Here is an 18,439-nt window from a genome sequence, read left to right on the forward strand (position 1 = left end):
ATTGCCAGGTCTGAGTGAAAGGGATGAGAGTCAAGGCTGGAATGAAAGCAGGTTTTTCCTCTCAGTATCAGACCACCACGTCTCATCCTCCTCTCGCATCATACCAATCTAAGTACTAGCAATGATGAAAAGGGCACAGGAATTCCTAAAGCTATTTAGTTTCCTTAATAGAGCTCTTCAATGTCTGTTGCAATGAGCTGTTTCTGAAGGTTCACCAACTTGGACGGTTGTTTTCTTTTCTTTTCTTTATTTGGCAGAGTTTTTATCTGTGCTGAGATCTTCAGGGCAGATTTTATGGTCCAGTGATATTATGAAGGAAATCAAGGCATTAAGTAATGACAAGAGAAAGGACAGCAGGAGAAGGGATGGTAATTAGTTTTGCTTATCTGCAATCTAAAATTATATGGATGTACATTTTCCTAGTCATCCCTTCATATCTCCAAAAGACTTGTAAGAACCACAACAATAGCTACCTCTATTAAGAGAGTGGGCCTGGAACACAAAAGTTTGCAGAACCATTAAAAGGTGAATGCATTAATTCAGGAATTTCCATTAATTAAAAAGTTGGGAGAGAAAAAAGTGAACAGATCTTCACAGTAGTGAACATTTATGGTACTTTACATTTAGTTCTCAATATTTCAGACTGACTATAAACATGCATAGAAAAGATAACATTCACAAATGCAGGAGAAGAAGCCCTGAGGATGATTAACCCTAAAATTAAGTAGCTGTTCTTTCCTTGACACTATAGACTGTAGTATAAAAAGCTTTAAAATAGTATCAACAACTAGGATGCCAGAAATTGACTTATTTTCTCTACAGCTTTCGGGATGAGTATTTTGGGGTCTTCTCCCCTTTGTTCTACAGCCCCATGTTTGCATTACCTGCCCACTGTAGCTCAAGATGATCTCTGGGCACCTGCCATTCTTTGATAGTGTCAAAAGTCTCATCAACTTATGCTTAAATACTTGTGTCTACAGTTTACTGCCAAGTAAGAGTCCCCCAGTGAAGAAAAGAAGATTGAGGGACCACTTCAAAGTTATTGCAGTAACTTTTTCCTCTCAATAGAACAGTAATATTTCAAAGCCACAATCCCAAGAATAATTTTTCCCATTCACAATACTTTTCACAGCAGTTTCTAAGAAAATAAAAAGCTTATCATCAGGAAGTACAGACAGATTATGATGAAGTTTCATCTCCTGCTCAAAAATAAGGGATCACATACATCTCAACCAATTAAATGGCTTCATCATTATTCAAGGAAGAAATAAAGGTATTTCTCACTCTCTGCTAATGAAGCCACTTAGCTAAAGGTTAACACTGGTTTATCTCAATTTCCAAGTAGGCAACTTTTCAAGCCCAACTGTAACATACCTATACAGGAATACAGGATGTCTCTCCTGTATTAAGTTCTCACTGTACAAATTAATAGACTTTGTCGTTTATACTCACAGCATTTTTTCCACTGTCCAATATGCAAAACTCTTTGCCAGTAAGTTGCATTAGATTTTTAAACTCCTGTTACTTACATCTTTATACTTTTTAAACATGTCTTATCATTTTCATAAAAATACAGGAAAAGCATATACATAGTATATTTGTCATGCTGAAGTATGCTTTTAAACACTAACATTTACTTAATTCCATCACCCTATTTCTTCACAGAATAAGCTTTCCCCAGAACATCTATGCATATCCCTTAACTAGTTTTATGCGCTCTTATTTTCTCATGCTTATCTTTACCCTGAAAATGGAGATCTGAAACCTGATATCTTGGATTGTGTCACTTTCTTCTGATTATCTTCTCCCTTTAGAACAGCTTACGGATACTGCAGTAGTAGTTCCAGACTTTAAGCACCAAATTTTCAAATAACCTTCCTGAATCTGATTTCAAATTTCCATTCCTTAAAATTCCCTTCTTTGAAGGAAACACAAAACTATGCAAGAAATACACTGTGGTACACTGAACCTTTGTGTTAAGCTTTGAAATATAATTTCTCCTTTACTAACACATTTAAGTCTTCCTTGACACCCAGGGTTAGTCAAATATCTATTCAGAAACAGATTTGCTTACCTGAAATCTAACAGAAGTTCAAAGAGTGCACAATACAATAGCTCGCTGCACTGAATCCAATCACTCTGCTAGCATCAGATCCACCCACCCTTTTCCACTCATTCTGTTTCAGAATGCAGATGATCCAGGGCACCTTCACACATGAGTAAAGTCCCTCACTTCTAAACCACAAGCTGTCCTTTCTCTAACCAAAATTTTGTTCATTAAGCCAGAACACTTATGCTCTGTCTCAAAAGATGTAAGGCTAAAGGGTACTAAAGAAATTCAGCTGAGTAAGCTGAAAGACATCCACAAACGGTATACTTGTTTCTGTAAAAAAGAAAAATTCAGGATAAAAAAAATAAAGTTCATTAAGAGCATGAACTGATAAAAACACACACAGAAGCTTCTTCCCAAATCAGTGAATTTGAATCTGTTTTAACAGAATGCTACTCCCTGACACTGTGCTTAATGGTGAAAGTTGGCCAGCCACATCAATACAGCTGAATGGGGAAAAAGACGGTTTCTGCCTGTATGGGTCTAAGTCCAGCCCGACTGCCATTAAATTTATTAATTGTTCTAAATAAATCACATTTTCTATTCTGCCTTCTTTCCATAGCCACATAAATGATCTTAGCACACAGGGAGTCATGAGACATCCCATTGTTTCCTTCTGCTGAACAAACAGTGACCAGTTTAAAGTCTCAACAAAAGATGCCGACACGTTAATCTTGTTCTTAGCGTGATGGCTGCTCATCCTGCTCCTAGTCCCCTCCAGATGGCTCCGTGTGAAAGAGATGGTGGGATGGGGAACAAGGAATATTCCATGCTGCTCTGAACATCTGTTCCACTGCATTCATACATCTAAAAAAAACAATAAAAACCTTACTGCCACTATCAATTTTACAATTTCAACCTAACACTGCTAGACTAACACCTAACAGTGTAAATGTTATGCATTGCACTTGAGAAAGGAAAAAACATCTTTTCAAATCATGTAAGAGCATTTGTTTTGCTTTTGCTATCTTAAGAATGGACTTGTTTCAATCACAAAGTACTTATGCTGCACTGAAAACACGGTTTTCTTTCATATGACCTTTCTGTATTATACCCCAAGAATTTATTATCATTCCTTCTCCTACTCAAGCCAACAGAATTGAACTGAGTCACCATTTGTTTCCCTTTGGTTTTATTATTTGTCTTTACAGCAAAGATGCACACTATGCATTTGTTGGAGCTTGTTTAAATTTCATTCATCCAGTTTGGTACAGCAGCTAAAAAATTCTTTGCTTGTGCGTATAAACAAATAGTGGTAGCCTTTTGTTTTCTAAGCATGGCTGAAAGAAATGAAAATATAAATACCTTACTACACTATACTGTCTACCTCTCAAGTGGTATTGACCCTTTAAAATACCACCTCTTTTTTGAAAAGAAGCACCCAGGCAGAGCTAGGAGAAACTCGGAACAGAAAGAGGAGGAAGCAGTGCTTTGTCCTACAGCACAGCAAAGAAGACTTAGATTGATCATCCTCCCCTTTTGTGTCATCTTGACATGTGCGAGCCATACGGCTGCTGAATTATTCAGCTCTTTGTACTTGGAATACCTAATGATTACATGTATGAAAATTTAGAAGCACTGAAACACTGACTGGAAGAGCAGCAGATTGTAAAATCTAATTTTGTTTTGACCTTTAGTACCCTACACGGTAACATTCAGTGAGAAGTGTAAACCAGATGAAGTCAAAAGGAACAAAATCACAAAGCAGCAGAGAGCTGGTTATGCCACCAAGCTAATTAGGTCAGGAACAGCCCTCCACTAGCAGGTCAAAATGCTTCCAGATGTCATCTGGAAACAGGCTTGGATCTTAATCAGATGCGAGCAGAGTTTGCTATGCAGACAGAGCCACACAGTTCTCACTTTCCACAGCAAAACTCAGCAGCCCAGACAGCTGAGAAAATGTCTACAGGCCACTATCTCAAAACTTAGAAGTATTCCCATGAAACTGGCTAAGATTAATTAAGCCTTAAAAGTAAATCATGGTTCAAGTAACTTGCTGTGTACTGCAACACTAGTCATTCCCACCTGTTTAGTACCTGTTAATTTTTCTAGCATAGTAATAATACAAAGCAACGATAATAATTTTTTAAAAATTAAATATGACAAAACCAAGAGAACTGCTATTGAATAAACATTAGTACTTAATTAACAATTAGCCATACCAGGATATTTCCCACCTGAAGGAAATGTCTTTGTTCTCTACCCACCTACTGCAGTCCAAAAAGCATCATTTCAAGTAGATTCCTTCTTCAGCTATCTGACAATCAAAATAAGACAAAGCACAGCTTTTCATGTCCCAGTTTAGGATACACCACTGAGAAGCTACAGCATGACTCTTTCAATACTCTCTTGAATGATGGCATTAAACACCTTGCAGTGCTTACTTTAAGCCTATTTTGGTTATCTGATGCATCTTCTTTTAAGAGTTTAGTTATATACAGTCGCGTTCTATCTACCCTACAGAAATGGAAAAACTCTGTGACAAGAGCCATTGTCCTATAATTTCTTTACACTGCTTCAGACAATTTGATGCTGGAAGAACTCGTGATAGAATATTGAAACAACTGTAAACAAGCCTTTTCTTAGTGTTTCAGACTACAATAATGTACAAATAACTCCTGCAGACCATTTAAAGTACATTTGTCCCAGCCTTCCTCCTTCACAAATAGCAAGGGTTACCAGAAGCAAATGCCTTGATTATATAAAGAAAACCTAAGTTGCAGCTAGGCTTGCTGACTTACACTGATCCCATTTAACAGAGCCTTACTGGATTTAAAGTGCTCGAAATAACTGTCTGGGTCACAGCCCATGTGATAAAGGCCACCTGGTGAGGCCTCAGGAGCCCTCCTGCAGGGACAACATGCCATTCAGATCCTCCAATGACCTCAAGCTAAACCAGAAGCAAATTCAGTAATTTGTTTCTCAGAACTCCAATTAACCTTAAATTGGAAGGGAAAGTAAAAAAGGGATCAAGGATTGAATTTTTTGTCAAATAATATCCATTTTAGGGCAATACACAGTGTTCCCCATTTCCCATATCTAATATTCACCATGAAAAACCTTTTAAAACAGGATTTTTCTGGAAATAAAAAATCTGTTTTTAAACTGTTTTTACACGCAGCAGTTGATCTAAAATGTCACATGGAAGTGTTAAATTTTCACATAATTCAGTTAATCCAAAATTTAAAATGTGACAGTAAAGTGTCAAGTTTTCTTATAGTTCTTTCATGTACAAGAAGCCCTCTGGACATCATATATGTATATACACACAAGTACACTTTGTGTACATTCATGTTCTATATATACACACACAATTTATACACATTTATTATAAATATGACACACAGAGATGATGGAAGAGACCAATAATGTAGGTCAAACAGCAAAAGAAAAAACACTTCACATTAATGTTGAACTGCCATGATACTTTCTCTACCTCTCCTCCCAACAAACCTCCTCCACTCCTAGTTCTCACCAGGCAGGAAAGACTACCACTGGGAAACACCTGCAGTGATGCTTTTTCAGCTTACCACACTATGTATCACAATCCTTAAAATACTTTGCAGTCAAAGCAACTTCAATATCCATCTGAACAGCCATACTACAGCAGCAGCAATTTCCTCGTGTATGTCAGGAAACACACAGTCAGCCCAAGAAGCAGTGTAAAGAAATTATAGGATAATGCTTCTTGACTTTAGCTACATACTAGAAACCTGGAAATGGCAACTAACCTATGTGAGGGAAAACCAGATTTATTTTGGGTGCTTTCATGGAAAAGCTGAACTAAATATTTTGTGTCTGGATCCAACAGCTGAGTCTAAGTGAATTGAAAATTCCCAACTATTTTTATCCTGAGCCAAGTGTGCCATCTGTTCCCACAAAGTCCATCTTCTGGTAGCTACTGTACTACAGCATTATCACAAAGTGCCATGTGATCGAGGACTGGTGTATAAATCAAGAAAGATACTATGAGTGACAGAAAGCAACACTCAAGACAGTAGTAAAAATAAAAAATAAAAAACAAAGAAAAACAACACAAAAAAACAACTCACCACCCCCAAAAAAATCACCACAAAGCTCAAGCAGCTTTATCAAGGTCCCCTGTTAATACAGCTTTTTGTGTTGTGGTTATTTCACTCTGGGGCCTAAAGAAGGCTGAGCTCTGGTCAGAGACTTTCCCAGGGTGGGGACACATTTTATGTCTTTCCTATATGATCATTCCTTTGTGATCTGCCTGTGCACAGTAACCTGAGCACTAAGGATGCTACTCCCCTCTCTCAGCTGATCTTCCTCACTCTCCTCCACACAGTTAACATCTTCAAATTAATCCCAGAAACCATTCCTACTTGACACATGAGAAATAAGCAATGTGTAATTTTTCAGTTCATAAAATGAACAGTAACAGTTACAGATGACAGCAGAACATCCAGTTATCAGAAGTACAGGAGCTCTCTGTACCCCAACAACTGAATCACAAGTGAGTAACACGGGGTCCAGCAGAAACCAAGACAGACTGTACTCCTTTTTCCTGACCTTATCAATACTGAAGACATTTTTTCAAACCTAATTTACACAGGCAAATGCCCATTTGTACCTCTCACCAGAAACAGAATACTAAGAGAAATAAAACCACAGTAAAAAACTTAAATCTAAACACTCTTGATATATTTGTTACTGATATGTAAGGCACACTGAGATTGTAAGCAGGTACAAAGCATCACATCCTCTCTTGGTTTTTCTGGCTGTTTTGTGACAGATCTCTCCTGCTAGGATCACAAATTTAGATGTCAAGGTTCTGCCCACCATTACCGTCTTAATAATTCAACCTATAACGTTGGCCTCAGATTTTTCTTTTTCTGCTGTTTTGAGGTTTTAGTAGCATTTTGTGTTGGAGTTTTGCGGGTTTTTTAGTTTTGGGGTATTTTTTTTGTTGGAGTTTTCTTGGGGGGGTGGTTAAAGCTAAAATCAGTGTCAGGCAGTACTACAAGTAACATGCTTTGATACAGTAACACTGACAAAACCTCACTCTCTGCATTAAAGAGATTCCCTCCTTACACATACAGTAACTCCCATTGTGAGACAAGCTACTGTAAAACCATAGTGAGTCTCAGACAGAATTCAGCAGTTAGTCTTCTGTAAAAATCCCCTTTCAACACTTGAAGGCTGGAAAGAAAGTTGTGTTCCATGAAATCTGGCATTGTATCAACACATCTCCATGGAGCTGGCAGGACAGAAGTGCTCCAGAAACCAGCTTCAATGAAAAAAAGCATTCTTACTACGTACAAATAATCACTAAGAGGAGGCTTAAGCAACTTTTTCTCCTAGCTAAAAATCATCAAATCACAGCTAAGATTACTGGGGACGCAGAGGTTATCAATGACAACACTAAATTCTTTAAATCTACTTCATTCCTTTTATTCCTACATTTCAAATCAGTGCATTAAAATATCCCTTGTGGAACCTTTTGTCTGTCTTTCTTCAAGGCATAAATATATATATATATATGACATGAAAATGTAAACTTAGCTTTATAAGGAACTATGAAATTTCAGAGCCTAACACTGAGTACTTGAAAGCATCACACTGATTTATAGCTATGTCTGTAATTCTCTTCTTTTAGTCAATGCCAAGTGTGGATGAATGCTAAGTGTGAGCTTGGAGGAAAACAGTCTTACACAGAATAATAAAAGCACAAAATACAAAAATACTCCATGAAAATACATGGAGTCCACAATAGAGAACAGCACGAGCCATCAGGTTTTTCACGTGTGAGCCTCTGGGGATGTTCAAAGACTTCAGAGACTGCACTAGCAATTGTGTGGTACAATAGGAGCATAAGCACCTTCAGAGCTGCATAGCTGCTGGTGATGATCCTGAGTCCAGCCTGCATACACTCTTTTTTGTAGGGAAACAGGAATATTTGTTCCAAGCTAGTGGTCTCCCAGTCCTTGGACCAACAGATGCTGACACTGTCCCATATGCCCCTACAGACAAAGTTTTGGTTTTACACTCATCTGAAAGAGTTCATATAGCTCACATCTGGGGAATTTCCATCATAAATATAATGCTGGATCCAAACCAAACCTACAGCATAATACATCCTACAATGTTGTTTCAGCATGCTTTAATTTGCTATATAAAGGCTGAAAAAGACTATTTTTATTTTGTTTTAATTTTGTCAAGACAAGATGTAAGAAGAGAGGCAAACACAGGTTAGAAAGAAAAAGAATCATCTTAGGGCTGAAAATAAATCACAGTATGTTTTAATTATGCTTTCCTCCAATGCTTACAAATGAATATTCCCTGGAAAAGGGAGGAATAAGACAAAAAATATGTACAGGAGTCACAGTTATGTCAATCCTCTCACTCCCTATTAATGCACTCTGCCTCCCAATCCTTTGGGAATGACTTCATTTTCCTTATTGTCAGTCAAACACGCAGCAAAATCCTGGCAATAGAGCCAACTAAAACCCACTGAAAGAGGAGCAGACTGCCTAAATCTAGCAAGGCTGCAACTGTCAAGAAGCATCCCCAAGCCTATTACAGTAAGGTTACCCAATACCTGCACTCCTACAGTATCTGTACACCCTGACAATAAATTTACTCTCCAAACATGAGAAAGGCAAGAAGCAGCATCTCATTTATACTGCTGAGAGGCACTAGAGCTACTCGTGTGCTGGTCAGCATCATCAAGGCCTGTAGAAGGATCAGAAATTGGACCTAGACCACATCAATACTTAGCAACAAATGTTTCAACCACAAGATGAGTTATGGTTCCTTCTCAGAAGCAAAACCCTGTCATTGCCTTAAGATCTGCTCCATTTAAAGTTGTGCTTTTTAAGACAGCTGTAAGCCAACTGCTCCTTGATTTAATTAAATGGATTCCTTTTCCCATTCCTGTTTCAACATTTGTGCTATTATAACTGCTGTTCCTGGCTGAGCTGCTTCTCGTGCTGGAATCAGGTTGGAAGTCAGCAAAAATCTAATCCAGAGGAAAGAAGTCAAAGCAGTTTATGGAATTACTACCCTTATATCTGAGAGCATGGAAGTGATAGTGAAAGCACTCAATCTGCTTCAGGAAAAAAAAAAAAAACACAAGTGGCTAGACAACAAGACTGAAAGACTAGCAACTGCTTCCTACAAGAAATGGCAACAATATTGTCACATTAAAAGTATTTGACTTGAGTCATAGAATATGCTGAGTTGGAAAGGACCCGTGACGATAGTCCAGTCCAGCTCCTGACCATACAGGGCAGCCCCAAAGTTAATCCAGGTACTTAGAAGAGTTGTCCAAATGCTTCTTGAACTCTTGACAGGTTTGGGGTCACAACCACTTTCCTGCAGAGCTGGTTCCAGTGCTTGACCACAGCTCCCAGTGAACAACTTTTCCCTAATATCCAGTCTAAATTTTTCTGATGCAGCTTTATGTCATTCCCTTGCATCTTGTCACTGGACACCTGACACAGGCTGGATCAGCACCTCCCTTTCCACCCCCTCACAAGGAAGTTGTAGACAGAAGGCGCCCTCTTCCCAAAGATTACACACAGTACCCTCAGCTGCTCCTCAGAAGTGATTCTCTCTAGTGCCAGTTCCTCTTACTGGTAGGAACAAAAACCAATGACACTAAAGAGCTCGGAACTCTTGCAATTTTCAGGAACTTTCCACTGACACATTTCCCAAAAATCACGTAGGCATCCCAGCAAACTCTGAGTGGGTCAACAAAAAATTTACTGAACAGAAGAAAAACAGATATGTCACATGTGCATTACAAACTCTGCTAATCAAGTTAGCCACATAAGTCGTTTATGTCTCTATCCTTTCCATCTCTTTCTGAAAAACATGCTTTTAGTGAATGCTAACCTGGTATGCATTGATTTCTGTGGTTTGTTTATAAAAAGAAACAAGCAGCATATACTTATAAATATTTAAGACCAAATTTATTTTTAAAGAATGAAATATTAAATACGTACTTTTTAAAATAAATACACAGTACACAGTTGTTATCCAGAAGCGTGGATAACTCAAGACAAAAATTAGTATCCTCTTCTCAGGAACAAGTCACTCATCTGATGAAAGGTACCATCACATGTCAAGAAAAGTAGTTGCCCTTAGCTCCTGGTAAATTGTGAAGGTCCCTTTTTTCTTTCCAGAGATTGAGGTAGAATCAAGGACAAACCATTAAATTAAGGAACCATTGCCTCTGTTTTCAATCTAAAATCCAAATTTAATCCAAATTGATCTTGTAATTCATAGAGAACAGAATATTTCTTTAGCTGTTTACCATTAATCACTAGTCATAAAATGCAAACAGGCAGACTGATGTTGAACTGATCACACTCATATTTCCCAATTGCATCTATCAGCATTACACAGCCAAACACCTGAAGCTATTCCTTTTTATCCTGATAAGATGCTCAGCCCATATTTTAGAGCTACAGTCCAACCTTCTCCTCCTTTACAGGACTCCTACTGCTAGTGCTTTATCTCCTCTTCACATCCAGCACTGCTGCTTTAGTGCATATTCACCACTCCAGCTGGTGAATATGGCCAACAGAGCAACCAAGATTTGTGTCTTTCACATGCCCTACAGCCACTTTGCTCTCCTCACCTGGACTGTGCTCTCCACACCTCTCTTCTGCAATGCCATGTCTCGCTGTTTCTTTGGAAGTTGCCAGCTGCTCCAACAAGAGTTGGAGGCATTGGTAGCTAAGAGGAGAGATATAAACTAATCCTTTTGACTACCCTTTCCCCCCTGCAGGTTCACAATCCAGTGTTTGCCCTATTTGTTACAAAACATTTAATTTTTTTAAATATTGAAACTGTTTACTATTCAGAGACAGATTTTAAAGACTGTTTCTTATTCTCAGAAGAAAGAGTCCAGTAACTAAAATAAGGAGATGGGGTAGCTGCTCCTTCCCCTTTCCTATCCACTCCCCAGAGACGTTCCAAACTCCCCTCCCACTGTCAGTTCTATTCAAAGGCTGTGTTCTTATTGGAACATGAAAACTCTTCCAACACACGCCATAGCACGTCAATTCTTTCCACAAACCCTCAGAAGTAAATGCTGCTTCTTCCCACACAATAAGGAAAATGCACCTAGCTTACTAAATGCTGACAGATTACAGACCAGGTAGCTACCTGCAAAGGCTCGGTGCTCTATTTTTTAAGTATAAGGAAACTTTTTAACATTTTCAACTGTTTTACTGCATAGCTGAGGCTACGTTGGAGCTGCAACCAGATAATTTCAGGGCAGTTTGTTTTATCTTGAAGGCTCTACTCAGTGGTGCCAAACAACAAGGCAAGAGGCAATGGGCAGAAAGTGATGCACAGGGAGTTCCATCTGAACATGAGGAAGAACTTCTGTAGTGTGCAGTGATTGCACACTGGAACAGGCTGCCCAGGGAGGGTGTGGAGTGTCCCTCACTGGAGATGTTCAAGAACCATCTGGACACAACCCTGTGCCATGTGATCTGGGATGACCATGCTTGAGCAAGGGAGGTTGGACCAGATGCCCACTGTGGTCCCATCCAACCTGACCCATTCCATGAAATGCACAAACCAAATAATAAATGAAGCTTTAATGTTAGTGTTTTATTTACAAGTATAACACTGCAATGAGTATTGATGAAATATGCTTTAATTTTATTCCTGAATCTAAAAAAGAAAGGGCATCCATCTAGATCCTGATGATCACAGCAGTCTCTTGTAAACTTAAAGCAAGCAGTTGGAAATCAATTAGGGCACCTATTTCCAATGAAAGAAAAACCCAAATGATGCTTTTCATCCCTCCAGTTCCACAGTGGTTAGTATGAACTTAGCCATGAGTTTGCCTCAAAATATTTTGCATAGTGGATCAAAACACTTTCAATATTTCCTATCATTAAATTGCTTTGAACAAGAAGATTTCCTAGACATTAATTCTTAACACTACTAAGTAGATTTTGAACCTAATCATGTTGAAGTGAAAACAATGGGGGGGAGGGAGAATTAAATCCTGGCATGTAAATACTCAGGAAGCTTTTGTTTTTCTTTAAATATACAACAGAAGCAAAGAAATATGCTGAATTCTGAAGTGAACCTACTCTAAACTTGCCTTCCTCACAGCAGTGCAGTTGCTGTTCTATTGGTGATAAAATCTTCTCCTGTGAAATGCAATTATTAGTTTAAAACCCATTGAGCCGATGAGATCCCCAACCCAAGAGGAATAGATTTCTTAACTACAGCTGTGACCAGCTGGCTGCTAAACAGAAAAAGGACTGCTATTGCCATCTCTGTGATGAGGCTCCAGGGGCAATGCTGTGGTTGCTGGCACCCTTCCTGAGGTTGAGAATCACATCAAACCAAGCAAAACCCTTTGTGACTGGAGACCAGTTTGTTTTTATGGACTAACAGGGTGACTGTAGGCACAAACACATTGACTCCAGCTCTCAAAGACTGTAATTTAAAGTTATCTGTGATTATATGGATCTTCCATACACTTCACCAAATTATGCAACAAACCTATCAATACTTACATTGCTCTTAACTACACTTTAAAATAATCAGTGTAATCTACATAGACTACAAGCACATACAGGAAAAAATCAAGCCATTAGGGACTAATCTACACACAGTTCAAGAAGTAATTTAACTACATCAGTTAAATTTAGAAGCTGATTTATTTAATCATTGCACAGGCAACCAAGATTTAAACCTCATCTTCAAGCAGATCCCTGTGCACTAGCTGCATAATTCAGAGGGAAGTTATTATGATGCCAATCACAGAAAAGTTCAGAGAAGAGGCCAATGACTACATTTATTTGCAGAAATGAACATTTCCCAGTCTCAGACAGTGATAACAAAGAATATTTCTATATGTGATGAGCATGCTAAGGCTCTCACAGTGCAGACACCCGTTTGAATACACAAAGAGAAGAAATTTGCTAACATCAAACCCATTTTGCCAGGCTACAATTTAATCCAACTCCATGCAGTTAAGTCCAAAATATAAATAAGTGCATACTGAAAAGAGTTTAACTCCAGGCAAGCAAGAGCTAAGCCCAAATACTCAGCCTCTCCTAACAACAAAATCAGATAGGAAACAAGAAAAGGCTCATCAAAAATGTGAGTACCTGAAGATGGAAAGCTGAGATCACCTCTCTACCATGTTTTAAGTTAGTCTCTCCCAAAACCAGTTCCACCTCATTTTGGCTTTACTGTTTGCAATGGAAGAATTCTGCAAGACTTCTGCCTTTCTCATAGGTCTTTTTCCACCCCAGGAGACCACTGGGAAAACACTACACAATTGGTGATCCACCATTTTTGGCTGGTCAAGTAGTCCAAAAACCCTCCACCATTCTCCAGAGACTATTTCTCTCCTGCCCAACCTACTTTTCACATTCAGTCTGCCCCATTCTGAAAAGCTTCTTTCTTTCAGGGGAATATTCTTAACAGTTTGTTTTAAATAAAACATTTAAGTTACTAAATAACTGTATAATTAGCAGCCATGAAGGTGAAAGGATACAGATCACATGACTGAAAAGTCAGACAGTACAGGCAAAAGTCTTGGCACATAAATTTGTTTTAACCCTGACTGAAAATATCCAAGCTGCTTTCCCAACAGAAGTACTTCTAAAGACTGAAGTATTATCCACATAGCAATCACAAATCTAACACCTTTTTTCAAAACATATAACTGAATAAACTGGATTTTTATCTGCCAAAATAAGTGTAAAGGTCTATTTCTTAGAATTGCTTGTATGTGATGACAAAAGAATTCCTCTGGTAGAATACTGAATTGACAGCTGGGGCTAGTAAGCATCACAGGCTGTTTTCAAGCCTTGCATCTGGTATTTCACTCCTCACTGCACGTTCTCTAACTTTCTTTGTGGAAGACACTTTTGTACTATAGTGTTGCAGGTTTAATATAATATTTAATCTAGTGTTTTTATCAATCTGACAGCTTTTGGGGGCATTTACATTGGCAAAACACAGTAGGAAATCCAGAGAAGCAAGACAAGGCACAACGATAATCCAAGTGACAAAATAAGTGACAATTTCAAATTCAAATGCCTTACTACACATACATACAGGTGAATTAAGCTGTTGAAATTTTTTATTGACTTGAAAGTGAAATTCTTTGAATAGAAATTGAAAAAGAAAATGTATTACATTTCTGTAGAAATCAATCATTTTAAATACAAGTTTCTTATTTTATTGATCAGGTAGTTTCCAAATTGTATGTCCAATCCAAATGTTTGTGATACATGAATGATCAATGTTCGACCAAAAATTAGAATTTGTTCACTAGAATTAGGTTTTAATATTTTTTAAAAAAACTTAAATGTTGATATTTCCAAGTATGTTCAGCATTGTGCTCAGACACGTATCAGTTACATTAAATTCCAGACTAGTTAAACACTTGACGCTTCAATTAAACTCTACATGAAAGCTGGGCTTAAACTGCACGAAGAAACACAAAATACTTTATAAAACTATACTAAGAATGAACAGCAAATAGCTCAAAATAATTTTTGAAGCCTTATTAATAAATATAACTGAGGTAAAATATTACAAAACCAAGGTTCTTATTCCTGTAGTAACTAATTTCTGTAGCTCCCCATAAATAAAAGCAATGATGTTTCCATGCACATGAAAAGCAACTGAAATATAACAGTGCTGTAACATTCACTGCTTCATTAAATAATAAGCAATATGCTAATCTAATAATCTAGTAGTGAATTGACAAAATTTTCAATATGTACATTTAGTTTACCCTTTTTTTTTTTCTTACAGACTTACTTAATTTGCTTGACACACTTCCTCCACTTTTGACATTTGCAGCAAGACATCTTTTTTCCAAACAATTTCAGTATATAACCATTGATTTACCTTTCCATTTAATGGGCAATGCAAGAGGGGCAAAGGAGGAAAGAGTGGGTTTTCTTTCACCCTTCTCCTTCAAAAGCTGTTACCATAACCCTCCCACTCCTTATTGCTTCCTTATTCCTTCATTCCTCAAAACAGTTTCCTACTTGAAATTGTGAATGCACACATTTTCCAGAATTCTTCTTTTTCCTAACTTAAAGTACAATCTCTTTCAGAACATGCATGCTGAAAAGCATCTCGAGTATCATCAAGCATATTCTCAGAACACAGAAATTAGGCATAAGTGAATTTCAGCTGAGGGGGAAAGTGTGGCAAAGGATCATAGTCAGGGTTATAGACAGAGTCTATAGGACACAGTTCTAGGACACAGGAGAATAGTATCCTGAACAGTCTCCTAAATCACTGCTGCATACTTTACTGTTTCTCAGAGACCCTGAAGCAAGGCTGGCCGTGGTTTCTGCCAAAGGCAGCACTGTGCTGTGCAATGCTGGAAGAAAACAGCCTCTCCTACAGGTAGCTAATACTACTTTTAACCTCATCCTCTCAGAAGGAAGAACAACAAATCTGCTCTTCAGCTTCTTCCCCTGCTCAAAAACTTTCTCTCTCCCACTGCAAATGCCAACAGGCTGCAGCTCCCTGTAAATACACACATGCACACATTTATCAGCTTTACTTATCGTAACAAAATTGTCTGCACCTTGCCAGCAGTCCTCCATTAGCAGCCCCAGGTGTGTCCCACCTCTTATGTCACACATGAGGGAAGTGCTACTCTTCCACCAATGCCAACAGATAATCCTTATCTAAATTTCCCTGGTGTTGAGTGTGGCAGTGAGACAGACTGGAGGCAGGGAAATATTTCCCCACACAGCTAGTTTAATATCAATAAATACAAATCTTTTATTATCCATTGCACTTTGATGCCAGCAAACATTCAACTTCAGCAGATTTAGTTTAAATCTCTTAGACAATACATCAACAAAGTACAGATTATACAGAGTAAAAGTAATTAACAGATGCAAATTTTATAAATCCAGTAGCTCATGAACAACCATGAATAAAGTAAATTTATTTCGGTTTCTACACAATAAGATTAGTATTTAAATGCTACCAGTCTCCTGGGTGAGCAATGCTTTTGACATTTGTTTCAGGGCCTAATACAGCACATCTTCAATATCACAAAAATATAAACCACCTTCCCAAGGCTAACTCAAAACCTTCTGGAAAAGTTTCTAAAATTCAACACTGTGTTCAGTTTGAGGGACTTATCACAGTCGCCCAAGCTATTTGTAACAGACTCACACAAATGCCAAGTAAGTGACAAGGAATTTCAACAAGAGCTCTCTTGAACAACTTACCATTTAAAAAGGAGCGTGGAATATCCGTACTGTTTATGCCTTTGAGAAGACAGCTGTTCTCTAACTTCCTGGCACACTCAGGTGGCTTTTTCTGCAAACAAAGACAAATCTAACTTAGTCTTTCAGTAAGAGAATAATTAAAAATATGCATTAAAAGTGGGGCTCGGTTCAGTAATCAGCTAAAAAAAACCTTAGTAAAATATGCATGAGTAGAATCCAGACAGTTTTAACCATTTTGTGCTAAATATTTCATGATGCAGCTTAATTTTTGTCAAGGTAACAAAATGGCTTGTGTTATTTTATAATCAATTTTTAAATAGAAATATCAGCAGAGAAAGTAAGATTTACTCACTTGAAGACTGCGGGGATGGAAAAATGATGTAATAGCCTACAGAAATGCACAATAAAACAGCAGTCTTAAATCCCTCTGAGATCCTTCACAGCAAATTAAATATTACTGAACAGAAACCCACTAAAACAGACTAAAAAAAACCATTGAGAATCTCCTGCAAAAATGAAGTAATGAGATGTTTTCATGAAAATATTACAGTTCCTAGCATCAAGAGAACACTATGACTTTTAGGTTAGCATTTAGTCATACACGAAATTTTTATAAATTAAGAGGTTTTGCAGTTAAGATATAAATGCCCTTTCGGCAAGAACTATATAAAAATGATCTCTAAAACAGATCACTTGCTTAGAGGAGGCTGATACTATTACCAGAATTTTACCAGAATGCCTCTATGCATTTTTTTGCCTAAATATTTTAGACAATTAAAATTTACAAGAGGAAAAAATCTTCTTTATCTCAAGGACACAATTATAAACCGTGATGCGTAAGAAAGAAAAAGCATCTAGAAGAGCAAAACACTGTTCAAGTCACCACACAGATTTCTCAAAGGCAAGACAGCAGTGTCCTGCTCAGTCACTGTCACCACCTGCCTTGCTCACATTCCTTCATTGTCCCTCTGAATACCACAGCTTTAAGGTGCGCAGACCTTGATTCCAGCAACCACTGGTGCAGTAACCACCTATTCCAAATAAAATATTGTCCTCTAGTTAACTTGTTCACAAAATCTACCAGTTGGCCAAGGTCTTGGTCCTCACTTAAGGGTTTATATGCCTAGAGAAAAATTAGAGACATTACAAAGGCTCCCATACATACAATTCATTCATGTTCTCATTCCCAGGACAGATGTACAATATGGGGAAAGCTATTTGCCTAAGTTAACATAAGAAGGATGTGGACCTGCTGTAGGGATTCCAGGAGGGCCACAATGATTATTAGAGGGGCTAGAGCACCTTGCCCTATGAAGACAGGATCCTGGACAAGAGGAGGCTCCAGGGAGATCTTACAGCAACTTCCAGTACCAAGAGGAAACCAACAAGAGAGCTAGAGATGGACTTTTCACAAGGACTTGGAATGAAAAGACAAGAGGGAACGGCTTTAAACTGAAAGAGGGTAAGTTTAGGCTATATATTGGAAAGAAGTTCTTCAATGTGAGGGTAGTGAGACTGGAATGGGTTGCCCAGAGAAATTATGGAAGTGTTCAAGGGCATCTTGGATAGGGCTTTGAGCAGCCTGGCCTACTGGAAAGTGCTCTGCCCATGGCAATGGCATTGGAACTAGATATTCTTCCTGATTCCCTTCAACCCAAGCCTTTCTGTGATCCTGTAAGTGACTTCCACCAGCAGTGACTTACGTATGCCTGTGGCTCAGGAAACAGTAAGTGTGCTTTAGAGCAAAGAGCACTACATTAACAACACTATGGAACAGACATCATAGAGCACTTGTGGTGCAAGGTGACTGGAACTTCATACAGATCTTAAACCCTCAGTACTACCAAGGTGTCTGAGAATGTCTTTACACATTCCAATATCCTCAGCAGCAAAGGCACTTTGGGAAGTTCTCAGTTCCCCACATGAGTGACACGTTTTTGTCCACATGCTGCAGTTTACTTCCATCATTTACATTTACACACTGTCTGCAGTGCTGCACTACATCAATAGGATTCCTGAAGCCATTTTGTGATGAAAGAACTCCTCACTCAGATCAACAATACAGAACCTATAAAGGGATGGAAGGAAAGCTGAGAACTACCACGCC

At 38.2% G+C, this 18,439-nt stretch overlaps 1 protein-coding gene across 2 annotated transcripts in view; it reads right to left on the bottom strand.

The window, feature by feature from the left end:
• Positions 1-18,439, bottom strand: part of WASF3 (WASP family member 3) — a 63,476-nt gene that overhangs the window by 28,350 nt on the left and 16,687 nt on the right. For both annotated transcript variants that reach the window (XM_058045213.1, XM_058045212.1), the window contains exon 2: positions 16,333-16,423. The gene's annotated coding sequence lies outside the window, so the exon portion shown is untranslated. The remainder of the gene's footprint in view (positions 1-16,332; positions 16,424-18,439) is intronic.

Source organism: Melospiza georgiana, chromosome 2 (assembly GCF_028018845.1).
Source record: "Melospiza georgiana isolate bMelGeo1 chromosome 2, bMelGeo1.pri, whole genome shotgun sequence".
Lineage (NCBI taxonomy): Eukaryota > Metazoa > Chordata > Aves > Passeriformes > Passerellidae > Melospiza > Melospiza georgiana.